Raw genomic sequence first — 19027 nt, forward strand, 5'->3', positions numbered from 1 at the left:
GTACTTAAAGATGAAGACAATGACAATGCTACACAAAAGAGAATTAAGAAGAATTAGAGAAATTTAAACCAAAAGTAGTATTTATTTAGACTATCATTTTTAGACTAAGTATTTAGACTAACATTATTACAAAGTTGCAAACATTTATTTTAATAACAATATAATCAATCTCATATATTATCTTGCATTTATATACTTTAAATTACCAATTTAAATAAACAAATTCAATATTTATTTACTTATGCATGAACATCTCCGATATAATATTGCATTGATATATTTTGAAATACTTATTTAAAAATAATCATTGGGCATTATTTCATTTGCGCAAAGCGCATAAAACAACTAGTAGTAATATAAGATCAATTACTTAAAATTCGTACAGACTAAGCTTTATTAAAAAATAAACTTAACTAAAATCTTTACAATTTCAGCTCCGTGCATTGCACGGGTGACTTATCTTTCGTACGACTTTAACATATGTTCAACATTACTTGTCTTATATCTTGCACCATAATAACATTACCGTGCATCGCAACTAACGTAGTATACCATGAAATCTTCAATAATTTCTAATTGTGTGACACTTATTTTTTTATATTGTGTGTTAATGTATTTTCATTATTATTTCTATTTTGTAATTTCGAAATTTTAATTTAATAATGTATTCAATTATTCATACAATTAGATAATATCTTGAATAATATTCATCCCGTGCATCGCACGGGGACTATACTAGTGTGTGTGTGTGTGTGTGTGTGTGTGTGTGTGTGTGTGTGTGTGTTTGTGCGCGTGTGTGTGTGTGTGTATAAAGGTTAAGGGGAGAGGGGTTAGTGGGGGAAGCTAACCCCACTGCCCCCATTGTAGATCCGCCAATGCCCTTGGTCCACCGATTTTTTTTTTTGTTTGAATTAGGTTAGGGTAGTAAAGTAATCCAAATGTCTTGATGAAGCGGGGTATATATTGGTGAACCTTAACCTGCCCCAGGTTACACCAATCATTATACTGTGTACCATGATTTATATTGTAAGATGAATTACTAACATAAAGTTAATTTTTGGTATCTTGAAGATTTATTTTTGGTATACTGGATGTTCATTCTTAATGTACTGAACATTTATTTTTAAGTATATTATTTAAAAAGAGTTAATTACCGAAACGGTCCCTTGACTATAACGAAATTATCAATTTGGTCATTGATTATTTTTGTGACCAATTAAGTCCATCAACTTTAAAAATCTTAACCAATTTGGTCATCCGTTTGTTTGACCGTTAGTCAACCGTTAACTTGGGACCAAATTGGTAATTCGCAATAGTCAAGGGACCATTTTGGTAATTAACTTTAAAGGTGGACAATTCGCTTCAGTTTTCTCGAACCGAACCGTACCAAACTAGTTAGATTCGGTAATATACCGAACAACCGAATGGTAATAGATTCTTGTATACCGAACGGCTCGGTAAATACTCGAACCGAACTGAATTGTCTGGTAAAAACCAAACCGAATTGAACACCGTTTAAACTTTGGATTGCTATTTTGTTACATATTAGACTTTGGATATGGACTATGTAAACACCATAACACATAATATATAACTTTTGATAACAAACCATAAATAAATCAAATAAAACATTTACGAGAGATACCCGTGAGAATATGAGCTGAACGGCAGAGCAAGCAGCAAGGGACTTGGATTTACTTTTTATATATATATATATATATATATATATATATATATATATATATATATATATATATATTTATTATTAGTATTATTATTATTATATATATTTTTTTAAAAAAAATCAGACGGTATTTGGTTCAGTTCAATTTTTTACCGAATAATTCGGATCGGTTTTTTTATCAAACTGTTTGGTATACAAAAATCCAATACCGTTCGATTGTTCGGTATATTACTGTACCAAACTAGTTCGGTTCTGTTCGGTACGGTTCGATTTGAGAAAACTAAACCGAATTGTCCACCCCAAAAGTTAATTACCAAAATGGTCCCTTGACTATAGCGAAATTACCAATTTGGTCCCAAGTTAACGGTTGACTAACGATCAAACAAAGGGAGGACCAAATTGGTTAAAAAAAAATAGTCAAGGATCAAATTGGTAATTTTGCTATAGTCAAGGGACCATTTTGGTAATTAACTCATTTAAAAATGAACATTAGTACATTAAAAAATGAATATTTAATAGGCAAAATGAACATTTTCAGTGCTTCACTTTGCAATGTGGACGATGATCCACGGTATAATTTGCCAGGTTACACTCCATTAAATCATTAATGCATAAATTAGTGGTCAAAGTACCTATGAAGTTCATATACTATATAGTGTTTTATTCAATTTAGTCATTATACATTTATTTTGTTTAATTTAGTCCATCTACTTTAAAAAAGTGGTAAAACTAAGGACAATAGTTAACGGTGTTAATATTACTGTTAACTTTGCTTACATGACGTTTATATCATTATATTGTTGCCACATCATGATATTTATATTCCAACTCATATATTATTTTATAAATACTAGTATTTGCGCCCGTGCGATGCACGGAATGGATTTGTTATAATATATTAAGAATATTTGGATCGATATATAATTATATAAATTAGAACATCAAATATTATATAGTGCAATTGAAGGTATGGTTTGGATCGTTTATGTGTTTTTATGTTATCAATGCTTGAATTTGAGCAAATAATTGCTCAAATTAATGGCTAATGTGTTGATGTAAGCATGCGGTGTTGTAACTTTGGAAATTTTATTTATCATTGTTCAGTATTTTTATAAATTAGGCAAATGTGCCCGTTCTCTAGCAACTAAGTTATAGGAATGAATTGATATCATAATTTATTTGTATGGAAAATATATTTTTTGTCTAGATATATGACAATTTTTCCATTAAAAGACATAATATCACAGGTTATATTTACACATTATTGAAACATGTTTGTAGACGACATTTGTAGTGGCAACACAATCTTGTCCATCCTCGTCTAGAGCTAACACCTTTCAATTGTCATATAATTAACATAGTCATTGAATAACGTAGTAACAATCTTCTTTGTGCCAGTGCATGACTATTTTCTTTAGGAAATCAATGAGCTCGGATCCATATGTATCCCATATAATACATATACTATAGTTAATGTATTTTCTTTTCGAAATATTTAATCGGGAAACATTTGGAATTTTGAGTCAAATAGTAATATTCATTCTTTTTTCAATTGGCATAATTTCCCAACCATTTTTAATCTCAGTCAATTTTTTTTTAATACATATAAATTAGTTAATTATTAATAACATATTCTTTTTTTTTTAATATTTCTAGTCAATTATTAATAATAGATTCATTTTCCAATTTACCTGTACTATAGTTAATCCGTTTCTTTTTTTTTTTTTGAAATAGTTAAGGGACCATTTTTAATTTTCAATCATTTATTAATATTCATTACATTTTTAATTGACATATAATTAACATAGTCATGCAATAATATAGTAACAATATTCTATGTGCAATGTTTTCTCAAAATAGTTTGCCTATTGCATGACTATTTTTCTCTAAGAAACAGTTGTTATATCGTGCACCGCGGTGCATAATCGATTATGCACCGCGCGTCAAAACGGCGTCGTTACTGCAGTTATAACGGAGTGACACTACAGTGTGTCTAAACCGACACTGTCTCACGAATTATTTTTATATTATTAAATGAAACTGCAGTTATATAAAAATGATACTGTAGTTGTGGTGAAATGAAACTACAGTATATATATAAAATGAAACTGAATAATATTTCACATATTTGAGTGTATATTGTACAATGAAGCTGTAATTATATTGAAATGATCATGTAGTTGTGTTTTAATGAAACTATAGTGTCTATAAAATAAAATTAAATAACATTTTTACATAGTTGAGTGTTTAAATATGGAATGAAACTGTAGTTATATCGAAATGAAACTGTAGTTGTGTTGAACTGAAACTGCAGTGTATACAAAATGAAACTGAAGAACAGAGTTATTTTTTGCAAAGATTCTGTTTCTTTTCATTAAATAAAACGACGTCGTTTTGATGCGCGGTGCATAATCGATTATGCACCGCGGTGCACGATATAATTTGGCTCTGAGAAACCAATGAGCTCGGGTTCATATGTATCCCATATAATACCTATATTATAGTTAATTGGTTTCCTATTCGAAATAGTAAATCGGTGATCATTTTTAATTTTTAATTTTTAATCTATTATTATTATTATTTATTTCCCCTTTCAAAAAAATTATTATTTATTACCTTTTTTAATTGGCCTAATTTTCGTATCAAATGTTGATCTCAATCAATTATTTTTTTGTTACTACATATCAATTAGTTAATTATTAATAACAAATTATTTTTTTTAATATTTCGAGTCATCAATTATTAATAACGGATGTCTTTTTCAATTTATCTATACTATTGTTTGGGTGGTCGAGGACTCTGGGTATTTCTTTTTCCGTGGGAGTCAATTTAGGATATTTTTAATTTGTAATCAAGTATTAATATTAGTTTTTTTTTTGTCAATTGGCCTAATTTTTGTGCCATTTTTATTCTCAATCAATTATTATTTTTTAATTCATATCAATTAGTTAATTATTAATAACAAATTATTTTTTTAATATTTTCAGTCAAATATTAAAACAGATTCCTTTTCCAATTTATATATATTATTATTTGTACGGTTTGACCATTTCCTTTTTCATTTTAGTTAATTTGGGATCATTTTTAATTTTAATCAATTATTAACATTCATTTTCTTTTTCAATTGGCTTAATTTCCGTGCAATTTTTATTCTTAGTCAGTTATTCTTTTTAAATACATATCAATTAGTCAATTAGTTAACAAATCTACCATCTTTAGCATCACATTGCTTGTTACGCTCCAAAGTTCCAATAGTACTTTCAACCACCTCTCAATCCAGAAAGTCCTAAAATGGCAAGAATAGTCAAATAACTAAATAAAGTTGGAAAAAATGTTAGGGACAAAATAACTTTATATTAATAAAAGTTTGGGCGAGAAACTACATATGAGGATTATATTTTAATTTCATTAAATTTTAAATAAATATTACCATAATTATATTTAGTAATTTATCATATATAAATTTCTTACTTCAATAATATTAATCATATCATAATATATGCTATTAATAAAAATAAAATCCTTCCTGCATAAAACACATGATTTTAGATTTGTCAAACTGATTTCTTAGGTGAAACTATAGTTTTAAAAGCGGGTTTCTGACAACAATAAAAACACCATTAAATACTGTCACTACTTAAAGCACAACCCACAAATTTGTTTTTTTTTTTTTTAAACATTGAATGGAACAAATAATCCATACTCTAAAAACAAAAACAAAAAAAAAATATAAGAATAATAATTTTTATAAGAATCTAATTATAGGAAATTAAATTTATGTCAATAAAAGCATACAACAGTAAATGGTACTTTCAAGCATGCACATAAAGAGATATTTTAATCAACCGACCTTTAATTCTTCATCAGAATTAGAAGAAGTATCTTCATCAGATGAAGAGGAACAACTTTTTTTTTTTTTTTTTTTTTTTTTTTTTTACTGTATTCCGATCCTATCATGCTTCCCTCCCTATATGTTTACATATAGAGAGAATCCGTCCCTCTCCAAATTTTATCGACTTGATGAGCAAGGAACTCTACTGTTTCCCGATCGATCTTTCTAGATCCATATCTTTTCCACAAATAAACAAAAAAAAATTGTTTTTTCTTATGAACAACTTTTCTTGTTTAAAAATCCAAAAATGCACACAAAAAAAACACACAAAACCCAAAACGAAAAATAAAAGATTAAGAAAATAAAAACCTCACCAATGCAACTCGCGTATCAACCTTTGTCTTTCTCCATACAACTTTGTCATCTGCTGCAACGCTAAAAGCAAGATGAATTAAATGCATAAAAACTATGGCGCAGAAGGAACGACGTCGCACAAGATATACACAAAATGATAGTAGAAGAAATCTAAGGGAAAAACACACACAAACCCCACAAAGAAAAAAAAAAAAACTAAGATAATGAAAAACTCAACCGTGGAAACCACTGATCAACCTTTGTTTCTCTCCATACAACTCGTCATTTGCTGCAATGCTAAAAGCAAAATGAATTAAAGCCAGAAAAACTTTGGCGCAGAAGGAATGGCGCATAAGATATACACAAAATGATAGTAGAACTAGAAATCTATGGCGTCCGCTAGTGGTTGATGTACAACAGACTTACGCGCTTGAGCTTTGCGCATAGGATAGAGTAGAGGTGGGAGAAGAGAATTGCGGAATATATAATATGTAATAATAATTGATTGTTAATTTTACGAAAATATATATGGTTAATTAATATAATTAATTATTTTACTAAAATAACTTCTAGTAAAATACTAAACCTATTACTCTACTTAATATACCATCCTAATATACATATATGGCAAATATGCAATCTAATCTAATATATGCTATGCACAGATTTATAGTAACCTAATTTATATTTAATTAAGGTAATTAGTCATACACTACTACCTAATCATTACCTAATAACCTAATATATATTATTCACACGTAATTTTCTTTATATATTGAGTAATAATAAGTAAATACACGGATATGAATAATATATAATATATAATTTTTATAATTAATTAAATTAGGACATTACATAAATGCCCCTAAGTCTTGGGGGAAAAATTTGGGAAGGAGGATTTTACTTTTATATATACTAGTATTTAATATTAATTATTTTTACCACTAATATATTACAGTAATATGTCCACCAGGACTATGTGGTCTAATGGTACCTGGGTTGGATTTTCATTTGGAAGATTATGAGTTCGAGCCTTAGTGGAGGCGTTATTGGTTCTTTGTGTTTCAGTAGGTTGAGAAAGTATATGAATAGATACTACAATGTAATAGAGCCAGTAAAATAATTACAAGCATGCTGATATCAAGTGTCCAAATCACATTAGGAACATGGTTGTAATTATTTATTTTGGACATACTAATTAATTTAATATATTGGTGGTAAAAGTAATTAATTTTAAATATTTATAAAGTAATATATGAGTAGGAATATAAATATCATGGTGTGACAATGATGATGTCAGCACCACATAACCCAAGTTAACAGTAATATAAGTTAACGGGAATATTAACACCGTTAACTATTATCTTTAATTGCACCACTTTTTAAAGTATAAAGATTAAATTGAACAAAATAAAAGTATAAGAACTAAATTGAACAAAACACTATAGTACAAGGATCTCGTAAGTACTTTGACCTAAATTAGCTGATGAAAGTAGCATAAATAGCAGAGTTACGTTGCAAAATTGCAATAGTACAGCAATAGTATGTGATTGGACAATAGTTATGCTGTGCACCCGAATGTACCATGCGCATGGTGCATACGGTTCAAAACGACGTCGTTTTGATTAAAAACGCGCGTCCCACTTAAAAAAAAAATCAGGTTCGACTCTCAGCAATAGCATTATTGTGGATATATAGTTATGAAATTGTGGATATATAGTTATGAAATTGTGGTTATATAGTTATGAATTTATGGATATTTAGTTCATTCACTGTGGATATTTAGTTCAATCATATATTGTGGATATTTAGTTCATTCATTGTGGATTTTTACTTCATTCATTCATTCATTGTGGATTTTTACTTCATTCATTCATTCATTGTGGATTTTTACTTCATTCATTCACTGTGGATATATAGTTATGAAATTGTGGATATATAGTTATGAAATTGTGGTTATATAGTTATGAATTTATGGATATTTAGTTCATTCATTATGGATATTTAGTTCAATCATATATTGTGGATATTTAGTTCATTCATTGTGGATTTTTACTTCATTCATTCATTCATTGTGGATTTTTACTTCATTCATTCACTGTGGATATATAGTTATGAAATTGTGGATATATAGTTATGAAATTGTGGTTATATAGTTATGAATTTCTGGATATATAAAAATGCTATTGCCGGGAATCGAACCTGATTTCTTCTTTAAGTGGGACGCGCGTTTTTTTAACCAAAACGGCGCCATTTTGCAACCGTATGCAGCTTGCAAGGTGCATTCGGTTGCACAGCATAATTTGCGGTGATTGGAATATATGGCTCCATGAGAAAGGGAAGGCAGCCCAATTGCCCAAATAGCCCAACGCATGCCCAGTTACAACATGCATGCAAAGCTTAACTCAAGTAGGGACCAGGGAGGTACTCCCAACTGCCAAGTGCCATTTAGAGCTAGGGACGGATTCAGAAATTCGATTGAAGGGGAGCAAAAAAGTAGTACAGATTTAAAAAAAAAAATTAATAAAGTGAAACATTAAAACAAAAGGGATAATTTAAAAAAAAAAATAAATTTACCTAAGAATTTTTTTATAACCATTACCTACGAAATATAGTTGTAAATATTGTTGGATATGTGCGAAAAATAAAACACATCGAAACTTTATAAAAATATTCATAACAAAATATGAAACATAATTAATTTGATAAAATAATTTGAATAGAAAACACATTATAAATTACACATCTCACTATTAATATAAAAGAATGTTATATATATAAAATATGCTTTTACGGCAGTGTTAAACAACACGGCACAGATATTATTTTCTACTCCACCTACTTACAAACTTGCCAAATCAACCAGAAGCATAAAGCCTTCGACATTGCTGTTCTTCACATCACCTTCGGGTTTTCTGCTTTTGATAAAAAGCACAACAATAATATGTACCATTATGTGCTCAATAAAGAGTTGATAATGAATTTATTTATTATCTTAGTCAATATTGATGATATAAGCATCAATGAAATATTTAAAGAGCTTGACGATATCAGTTCATGTCTAAAGACGGAGATTTTGAAACAAAAGTTTGGGAAAGCTAAGTATTATCTCGACTTGAAGATTGAGTTTTTCCTTGAAGAATTTTTATACACCAGTAAGCCAATATATAATGGGCTACTTGGGTACTGACTATTATTTTTATATCCCCATAATGCCAAGTTCCAAAACTGGTTGTACTATATTTACCATCATTGTCCTATAAAGGGACAATAAAGATTCTATTGCACAAATGATAAAAGAATATATAATGAAATCCTTTTGACTACATTATGATGTCAATATTATACCCACGTGAGCTCCAGAAGAGTCACGAGATTATTACAGAGTATATTCATTCCATTGACAGTTGTACATATTTATTTACAAAATTCATCTATACAGTTTAGAAATTTAATGTATTGACTTAAAGATTGTTATCTTGAGGGGGGAGTATCGTTTTACATGAATCAATCCTCAAGATTGGATCTTGACAACTAATGATTGTACTCTTTTCCTTAGCTAAGCATTTTCCCTCTGGGTTTCTTTAGCTTAAGGTTTTTAATGAGACAGCTAATCTAAAACAAGAATACACATACATCATGCACTCTTTTCCTCAATTAGGTTTTTCCCACGTGGTTTTTCTAATGGGGTTTTTAACGAGGCATGAGTATGATATAGTAATGTAAATGGGGAAAAGTTGCAAAATAATTGCTTAAGTAGACAAACCCCAAAATCCTGAAGATTATGCCGATTGTGCCCTGAAAGCTTATGGTTGTACTCTTTTTCCCTTAACTAAGTTTTTCCCACAGGGTTTTCTTAAGTTAAGGTTTTTAATGAGGCAATCCGTATAATATATGATTTTACAAATATCATGTACTCTTTTCTTCAACTTGATTTTTTCTCACCAAGACTATGTGGTCTAATGGTACTCGGGTGGGACTTCCATTTGGAAGGTTGTGAGTTTGAGTCTCAGTGGAGGTGTTATTGGTTCTTTGTGTTTCATGGTTCTTTGTGTTTCAGTAGGTTGAGAAAGTATATGAACAGATACTACATTGTAATAGAGCCAGTAGCATTAAAAAAAAATTGATTTTTTCCCACGTAGTTTTTAACGAGGCATGAATACAACATTTTTTATATTCCTTTTGTCTAGGTTTTTCTCACATGGTTTTCCTAGCAAGTTTTATGAGGCAGGGTCATGTCAAATAATGTCCAAGGGGGAATGTTATAAATATTATTGTGGACATTATTATCCATGTTGTAACAGTTGTAACATTTAGTATATATTTACTCTTACCTTGTATATATATATCTTACCATAAGAATGGCTAAGGATGAATAAGAAGATCATCCTCCACTCTCTATTCTCTGTGTCTTCCTTCTTCTCCTTACTTGCGTTTTCTTTATTTAACAAATAATTTTTAGTCGATTTAATCCAAATGTATGAATTCACCACTACTACACAGCAGACCTTTAACGTCGGATAAATAGCACCTTTAACGTCGGCTAAATACCGACGTTGTTTTGGGCGACATTGTATATATTATATATAACGTTAGCTATTTAAATAGCCAACGTTATATATATATTTTTAATTTAATTAATAAATATCTACAACGTCGGCTAATACGAAATAGTCGACGTTGTAACGTTTTTTTTTTAATAAATAATATACAACGTCGGCTAATTGGTATTAGCCGACGTTGTAACATTTTTAATTTATTTTTAAATACCAATTAGCCGACGTTGTAACATTTTTTTTTATAAATATATTACAACGTCGGATCTTTCTAATTAGCCGACGTTGTTAACTGTATATATTTTTTTAAATATATATACAACGTCGGCTAATACTAATTAGCCGACGTTGTATGTTTTTTTAATATACAGTTTATTTGTCCATTTATACTCAAAAAATTGCTCAAATTACTCACAACCACATCCAAAACCTGCTCAATTATTGCACCACAACCACAGCAAAATATGTAGAATCTAATATTTATAATCAAACAAGTAATAAAAGTAATAAATCTCACAATTTGATACTAATTAATAATACAAGTTAACATTATCAAAACCTAATATCAATTTGTTCAATTTACATACTTAACCATACATCAACAAAGAAGTCGGCCCATATGTCTCTTATCAATTTCTTGTTGAGTGTAGCTCGATCCACCAACTCTCTCAACAATCTACAAAGTTGATAATTATTAAATAATTAGTAAGCTAGCATTTTTAAAATTAGAAAGAGAAAGATATTATATTAAATTACATGCCTTATCCATTCACACACATGCTTCTTTGGAAAGAATTTCAAGAATGTATTTCATCACATAATATCCACATGCCGCACTTCCAACTTGTTGAGCACACTACATTTGAATGAATAAATTTAAATTTTATTTAATAAAAAACAATAAAACATATGTAGTTTTACAAATGTATAAATACTTACCAAAACTTTAGTCAATTTTGGTGAACTAGTTGATCCATTGCTTCTCAACAACTTTGCTGAATTGACACATCTAAAATTATAAGAGATTAGTATACATAAATATTTTATGACATCATGCATACTTTATTAATTAACATATTAATACTTATAAGTTCACATACTTTTCAACAATATCTTTGATGTCATCACGTGGTTGGCCTCCAATTGAATCAAACCAATAGATTTTATTAAGTTGAGGACAAATTGCCATCAACATCCAATAGTCACTACAAATCAATAATGTATTAGTTGTAAGTAAATATAATATATAATAGAAGTGTATTATATATAAGTTATTTTATTTGAAACAATTAAAACCTACTTTAAAATATATGGCGCTAGATAGCATTGTTTCTGTCCATATTGCATGGTGACGTTGATATACCCTGTCCGTTCATCTATAGTATTCGAAACTGGTTGAATGAAATGTGGGTCTAAGAAGCCATAAGTGGTCTTTGATGCCAATTCAAATTTGTCATAAAGACCCCTATTCAAAAATACAATCAATCATATATATTAGTAATATAATAGATGAAATGAAAAATATTATATAAACAAATATAAGTAAAGAACTTAATTATTACCTTATAAAGAACTGCAATATGGAAACATCTAACGTCTCCATCCTTAAGAAACACATAATCTCCAACGGGTCAAGTTGTAAGGGATAGTCAACATCGCCCACAATACCACGCTCCATCTTTATCACAACATTTTCATCAAGTTTGCGAACAATTTTATATACCTTTAGACATCGAGGACTCAAAGAAGTCGGATCAGCTATAGTGAGATCAACAGAAGGTCGTTGCACACCGGAATCATAAGTCATTTTTAACTGTTCAATATAAGTAACAATTAATGTTTTTAAAAAGTAAATTAAACACTATTTTAAAATCCAAAAATTTTGAAAATACATACCTCATCAGCTTGGGTATACAACTCAACCAACTTCTTTGACCAAATTGTTAGGAATAAAGTGTAATGGTTTTGATATGCCAAATATGTATTTGTAGAACCCCCAATTTTATTTCATAGGTCTAGTAGAGTCTTAGACCATGATCGGGAAATTATTTAAGTTGCAAAAGAGAAAAACAGAGCAAGATGCATGAAAATAGAAGAAGAAGATATAAAGCCGAAAATCAAGAATTTGTCTGGAGAAAATGACAAATTGAAGAAGAAGATGAATAACATGAAATTCACGTCGCTACTACTCGATAAGATATCCCAGAAGAATTTTCGTGAAAGAAAATTAAGATTGGAAGATTGCATGAATTTGACTTGGAGATCAAGCATCTACGGAAAGAAAGGAGTACATCAAAGATGATTGGATATTTAACCAATAAGCTGTATGGACGAAGTGGAAGATGCTTGATTTATTATGTGAAATAGCTCAAGTTCAAGCCAAAATTAATTAAGTTTGATGGAGTTGGGCGCTAGGAGCCAATTCTTTGGGCGTCCAATTGCACTGGGGAGCCAATTCAAAGGAATTGGGATTGCACTTGACGCCCAATTCTTTGGGCGTCCAATTGCACTTGGGAGCCAATTCAAAGGAATTGGGATTTCAGAGCAAGTATGGGATGCAATTTCAAATAAGGAGCTAGTTTCACATGGGAATCAATCAATTCAAGTTGGGAGCCAAAGTAAAATTGAGCCTATGAGAATCAATTCAAGTTGGGAGCCAAAGTAAAATGTAAAATTGAGCCGGGAATCAATTTAAGTTGGGAGCCAAAGTAAAATTGAAATTGGGAGCCAAGTAAAATTGAAATTGGGAGCCAATTCAAGTTGTAGTATGGGATGCAATTTCAAATTGGGAGCTAGTTTCACAAGGGAATCAATTCAAGTTGGGAGCCAAAGAAAAATTGAAATTGGGAGCCAATTCAAGTTGTAGTATGGGATGCAATTTCAAATTGGGGACCAATTAAAAGAAGACGTTGGGGAGCAATTGAATTGAGATGAAATTCAATACCAGGAGAAGTCTGGGAGCCAATTTCGAAGTCAAAGTCAAATAATTCAAATTGGGAAGCAATTGAAGCACCAGGAGTAGATTGGGAGCCAATTAAAGTCAAAGTCAATTGGGTGCCAATTACAATGGAGAAATTTAAATTGGGTGCCAATTACAAGTCAATTGCAATTGGGTGTCAATTACAAAGGAAAAATTCAAATTGGGAGGAAGTTCAAAGCCAGTTTGAAACATCAGAACACCCAGACAAAGAGAAATTCAAATTGGGTGCCAATTACAAGTCAATTGCAATTGAGTGTCAATTACAAAGGATAAATTCAAATTGGGAGGAAGTTCAAAGCCAGTTTGAAACATCAGAACACCCAGACGAAGAAGATGAGAAAACTTACAGTGAAGAATTTCTCACAAAGAAAAATACTAGTCTAACTAGTATGGGATTAAATTGAAGAATATTTTTGAAGTACTTAAATCCCAAGAACCACCTCAGAGCTGATAAGAGAAGCCATTCTACACGAAATTGAGACCCAGATATTCCCGAGAAACGTGAGAAAACCAGAGGAATATCAGATGAAGTTTGGGAACTCATTTGCATGAAGTTGAAGCTCTACCAACGGCTAGCTTATCTCTTCTGACACTTTGCCAGAAGATAAGATAAGATCTCTGACAAAAGATACAAGAATTCAAAAAATGAGATATTTTCTTTCCAACGGACAGATTCTCATTACCAGCTATAAAAGGATGAAGATTGAAGCTGAGGAAAGCAGAAGCAAGACATACGAAATAGAGCATAAGAGAGCAAAGAGCAAAAATCTCATTTGGTACAGAGCATACCAAAAGAAATCTTCAAGTCAGAGAAAAGAAAAAGAACTCAGAGAGCTTCAAAGAGAAATATTCTGAGAGTTCAAAAAGCAGAGCTAAACAGAGCATAAAAATCAAGTGTTTTACTTGATATTTTCAAAGAGAGAAAACACTCAGAGCTATCACGAGAAAATCATCAAGAGTGTTAGAATCTTCATCTACAAGAGACTAAGCGCATCATTGAAGATCAACTACAGAGTCTCGAAGTTGGAAGCAAGACAAAACTTGTTTTGGAGCAAAATAAGAAAAGGGAGGAAAGTAGCACGGAGTTGTGAAATCCTGGATTGTCACACGAGCTGTGAGATCCGAAGCAGCAGTGTCGGAGGCACTGGGCGTGATTAGTGCGGGCTTTGTGATCAAAGCACTAGATCACGGGATACGTTTCTACCGGAGTGTGGAAGACGGGGGGAAAGTAACGCGGAGTCGTGAAATCCTAGGATAGTAGCGCGGAGTCGTGAAATCCTAGGATAGTAGCGCGACAACGTTAAACCCGAAGCAGCAGTGTGGTGTCACTGGGCGTGATTAGTGTGGGCTTGGTGATCAAAACACTAGATCACGGAATTCATTGTATCTTCGAACCAAGAAGTGGTGGATATAGTGAATTGCTCTTGGAGAGAAGAGCAAGTGGAGTAGGAGGATTACACCACCTCCGAACCACTAAAATTGTCTTGTGTTTTTACTGCTTTCTTTACTTACTGCTCTTTACTTGCTTCACACGAGATATAACTCACACAATCTCACACACACACTTTATCTTTGTTTAATTCCGCTGTGCACCATACTCTAACAATCTAGTTAAGAGTTTTGGTTTATCTCTGGCTTAGCAATTGTTGTGTTGTGCGAAAAAGTTTGAAAGTCTATTCACCCCCCCTAGACTTTCACCTTACCTCTTTCGGGACCAATAATTGGTATCAGAGCGGGTTGCCTATTTGGGTCAATTTGTCTTTAACTGATACCAACAATTGGTATCAGAGCCTGTAACCTATTTGAGTCAGCTTGTCTTTCGACAAATATCAACCTTTGGTATTAAAACAAGTTGCCTAATTGGGTCAACTGTTTTTGACTGCTAGGCTGATCCATTCTACAAAGTGTGTGATTGGATTAATCTTTCATATCTCTCGTGATGATGATGAAGAAAGATTTAGCTCAAAATCTATTATTCTCACTTGATAAATTTGATGATTGGAAAGTTCGTATGTAGGTACACTTATCGGCTTTACACGATGAAATGTGGGAAGTTATTTCCACTGGCCCAATAGAAATATTAAAAATCAATACGGCGTTTGTCCTATCCCCGGATGCTCCACAGTACGTACAAAAGCCTAAACCGGAATGGACATCGGATGATAGAACACGAAATAATCTTGACAATATTGCCAAGGATATTCTATTCAAAGCCGTAGATGGTACAATATTTCCGAAGATCCGAAAGTGTGTTACTGCTAAAGAAATATGGGAAACTCTCATCAAGATTGGCGAAGGAGATGAATAAGAGAACGACAACAAGCTCACAATCACTATGAAGAAATTGAATATTTCAAAATGCTCTCAAATGTAAGTATAGCAGATATGGAAGCTAGAATGATCAAAGTTCTTGGAGAGATTAATTATCTTGGCAAAAATATTGGCCAAAAGGAAATTAATCTCAAAATCCTACGAGGCTTACCATCTGCATGGGATATGAAGGTTATGGCTATGCGCGATCACCGAGATTTAAGAATGTTGTCTATAGACAAATTATTTAGTGATCTAAAAGCATATGAGTTCGAAATGAAGGCCAAAAATGATGATGTTCATGAAGCTCCAAATTCTGCGCTAATGGCCGAACAACCGTCAACCTCCAGGTCAATAGAAAATAATGTTGATTTTATGACTGACGAACAGTTTGCTCTTTTTGTTAAAAAATTTAGAAGGTTTATGTGAAAAGGAGACAACAAAAATTCTGCTTGTGGAAAATTCGTCTCTCGCATGACACAAGAAGGAAAAGTCGAAGAAAACAAGGATTTATGCTACAATTGCCGCAAACCCGGACATTTTAAAATAAATTGTCCATATCCGATCGTTAGTAAGTATCAAGGCAAAAATGTTGAATCTACGCCGAACAAATCCGAAAGCAAAAGGTTCAAGCGCGACAAAAGAAAAGCTCTCGTTAGCAACAAACCAAACGAAAATGATGATTCGGAGGATTCATCATCAAGCGATGAAAGCTCGTGTTCGGATGATGATACAGCTCTAATATGCAAGTTAATTGAGTTGAGTACAAGTGAAGATTGTCTTATGGCTCTTGAAGCAGAGGAAGAAGAGGTAACATCTAATTCTTTCAATGCTATTAATTCTTCTTTTTCTCGTGAATCGATTGACAATCTAATGCGAGAATGTCAAGAGATTATGCTCACTCATCCTCAACTCAAGGAGCGCAATAATATTCTAATTCTTGAAAAAGAAGAAATGAATAAAAAATTGCAAGATGCTTTACTTGAAGTGAGTAAATTGAAGAATGAAAATATTCATCCTCAAGAAGAGTGTAAAGCAAGAGAGGTTAGAGAACATAACCTTCGGGCAACCATTGCTACGTTCACTAACTCGTCCAAAATAATGGATAAGATGGTGAGTATGCAAAAGCCATCAGGAGATAGAACCGGAATCGGTTATGACTCCACATGTTCTCAAACCCCTCCAAATCTGACTAATTCTATTGCAACTTTAAATAATAAAGTTCAAGTGGTAAAATTTGTTAAAGGTCAGAATAGCACGATGAGACAAGGACTTGGCTATCAAACAAAAGCAAAGTTGAATGTTGAAAGGCCGAAACAAATCTACACTACGGCAAAGCAACAAAAATTCTACAAGCAAAGATATGCCAAAGAGTCAAGTGCAAAAAGTTTTCTTAGAAAAGAGGGAAGCTTTCCTAGAAATAAAGTTGGGAAATTTATCCCACTCAAAAGGATTGGTTGTGTAATAGATGTAATGCTTTTTATAGACCAAAGCAACAATCCTCTTCCTAGGTGCCAAAATATAAAAATGTTTTTCAAAATCCGGTGCCAAAAATGTTTTCTAATGTGAGTTATGATTATCGAATCTCAAACGGTTACAAACCTCCTCATCTTAATTCAATATGATCTAGGTGGGTTTGGTTACCAAAAATCACTAACAGTAAAGGACCCAAACAAGTATGGGTACCTAAAGTTAATTAATCTTTTTTGCAGGATGTTTGGTACATCGGTAGTGGTTGCCCACGCCACATGACTAGAAATAAATCATATCTAGTGAATTTCAAAGAAATCGATGGACCAAAAGTTATATTCGGAGGAAACCAAAATTATGGAATTACAAAAGGAGTTGGCACGATCAAGAAAAATGGATTAAAGATTGAAGAAGGACCAAGTGTGTGATGCATGCCAACGCGGAAAGCAAATCAAATCATCATTCAATTCAAAGACACACGAGTCAACGTCAAGATTGCTAAGCTTACTACACATGGACTTATTTGGACCGGTTGATCCAATAAGTGTAAGTGGTAAGAAATATACTCTCGTTGTTGTTGATGATTTTTCTAGGTACACTTGGACCGTGTTTCTCAAGAAGAAAAATGAAGTTGAGCAAGTTCTACCAAAGCTGTTGAAGTAACTCCAAAATGAGAAAGAATTGCAAATATCAAAAATACGAACGGATCGTGGAACCGAGTTCGTGAATGGAGTTATACAAGCTTTTTGCAATTCACATGGAATTTCTCATCAATTATCTGCCGCAAGAACACCACAACAAAACGGTGTTGCCGAAAGAAGAAACCGGACACTCAAAGAAGCCGCACGAGTGATGATTAGTGCAGCCGGTTTCCCGAAACGATATTGGGCGGAAGCTATCAACACTGCTTGCTACACGCAAAATCGAAGCATGATTCATAAGCAGTACAAGAAGACGCCATATGAGCTTTATAAAGGGAGGAAACCAAATATTGGTTATTTTCATATTTTTTGATGCAAATGGTTTATTCATATTAATGATAAAATGCATCTAAAAGCTTTTGATGAGCGTGCAGATGAAGGAATTTTTCTAGGATATTCAGCTACCAGTAAGGCGTTCAGAGTTTTGAATAAAAGAACAATGGTGGTTGAAGAATCCATACACGTGGTATTTGCCGAAAAATCACAGATCAATAATGGCGCTCTGGGTGAAGAATTCGAACAAAATGGTAACAAGTGTCATATTGATTTTTGTGATACTAATGATACGTGTATAGATGATGTTTTGCAGGGAATGGATGAGTTGGAAATTAATTCTCTAGAAAATCCCATCCCTCATCCAGAAGAAGTTGGAAATTCTTTTAATAATAATTTTGGAGGTGAAGCCGCACGTGAGAATGGAGATGCAGTACGGGTTGAGGTTGGTGATCCAGTTAGTGATCAAGTTACTGGTGAAGTTGGTGATCAATTTCAAGAAGAATTAAATGATGAAATTCGAACCAACACTGCCAGTACACAACAAATGGATCCACCCAGTACCATGCACCCATTTGAACCAGATTTAAGATGGCTAAAAAATCACCCTCCAGAATTAATTATTGGGAATATTCATGAAGGCGTGCAAACAAGATCATCTACCATGGAAACATTGTTCACATGTTATCTATCTCAAATTGAACCAAAAGAAGTGGACGAAGCTCTTAATGATCCGAATTGGATAGATGCTATGCAAGAAGAGCTCGATCAATTCAAAAGAAATGATGTTTGGGAACTTGTTCCAAGACCGGCGAACCACAATGTTGTAGGAACCAAATGGGTCTTCCGGAACAAAGCAAACGAAGA

General features: G+C 32.2%; 1 long non-coding RNA gene across 1 annotated transcript; it reads right to left on the minus strand.

The window, feature by feature from the left end:
• Window positions 1-11760: 11760 nt before the first annotated feature.
• Window positions 11761-12333, minus strand: LOC109171683. Its single transcript, XR_002052641.1, has 3 exons — window positions 12323-12333; window positions 11989-12184; window positions 11761-11802 (listed from the first exon to the last, which is right to left on the minus strand). It is a non-coding gene; the product is annotated as an uncharacterized LOC109171683 (long non-coding RNA).
• Between the last annotated feature and the right edge of the window lie 6694 nt (window positions 12334-19027).

Source organism: Ipomoea nil, unplaced genomic scaffold (genome assembly GCF_001879475.1).
Source record: "Ipomoea nil cultivar Tokyo-kokei standard unplaced genomic scaffold, Asagao_1.1 scaffold0327, whole genome shotgun sequence".
In the NCBI taxonomy this organism is placed as follows: domain Eukaryota; kingdom Viridiplantae; phylum Streptophyta; class Magnoliopsida; order Solanales; family Convolvulaceae; genus Ipomoea; species Ipomoea nil.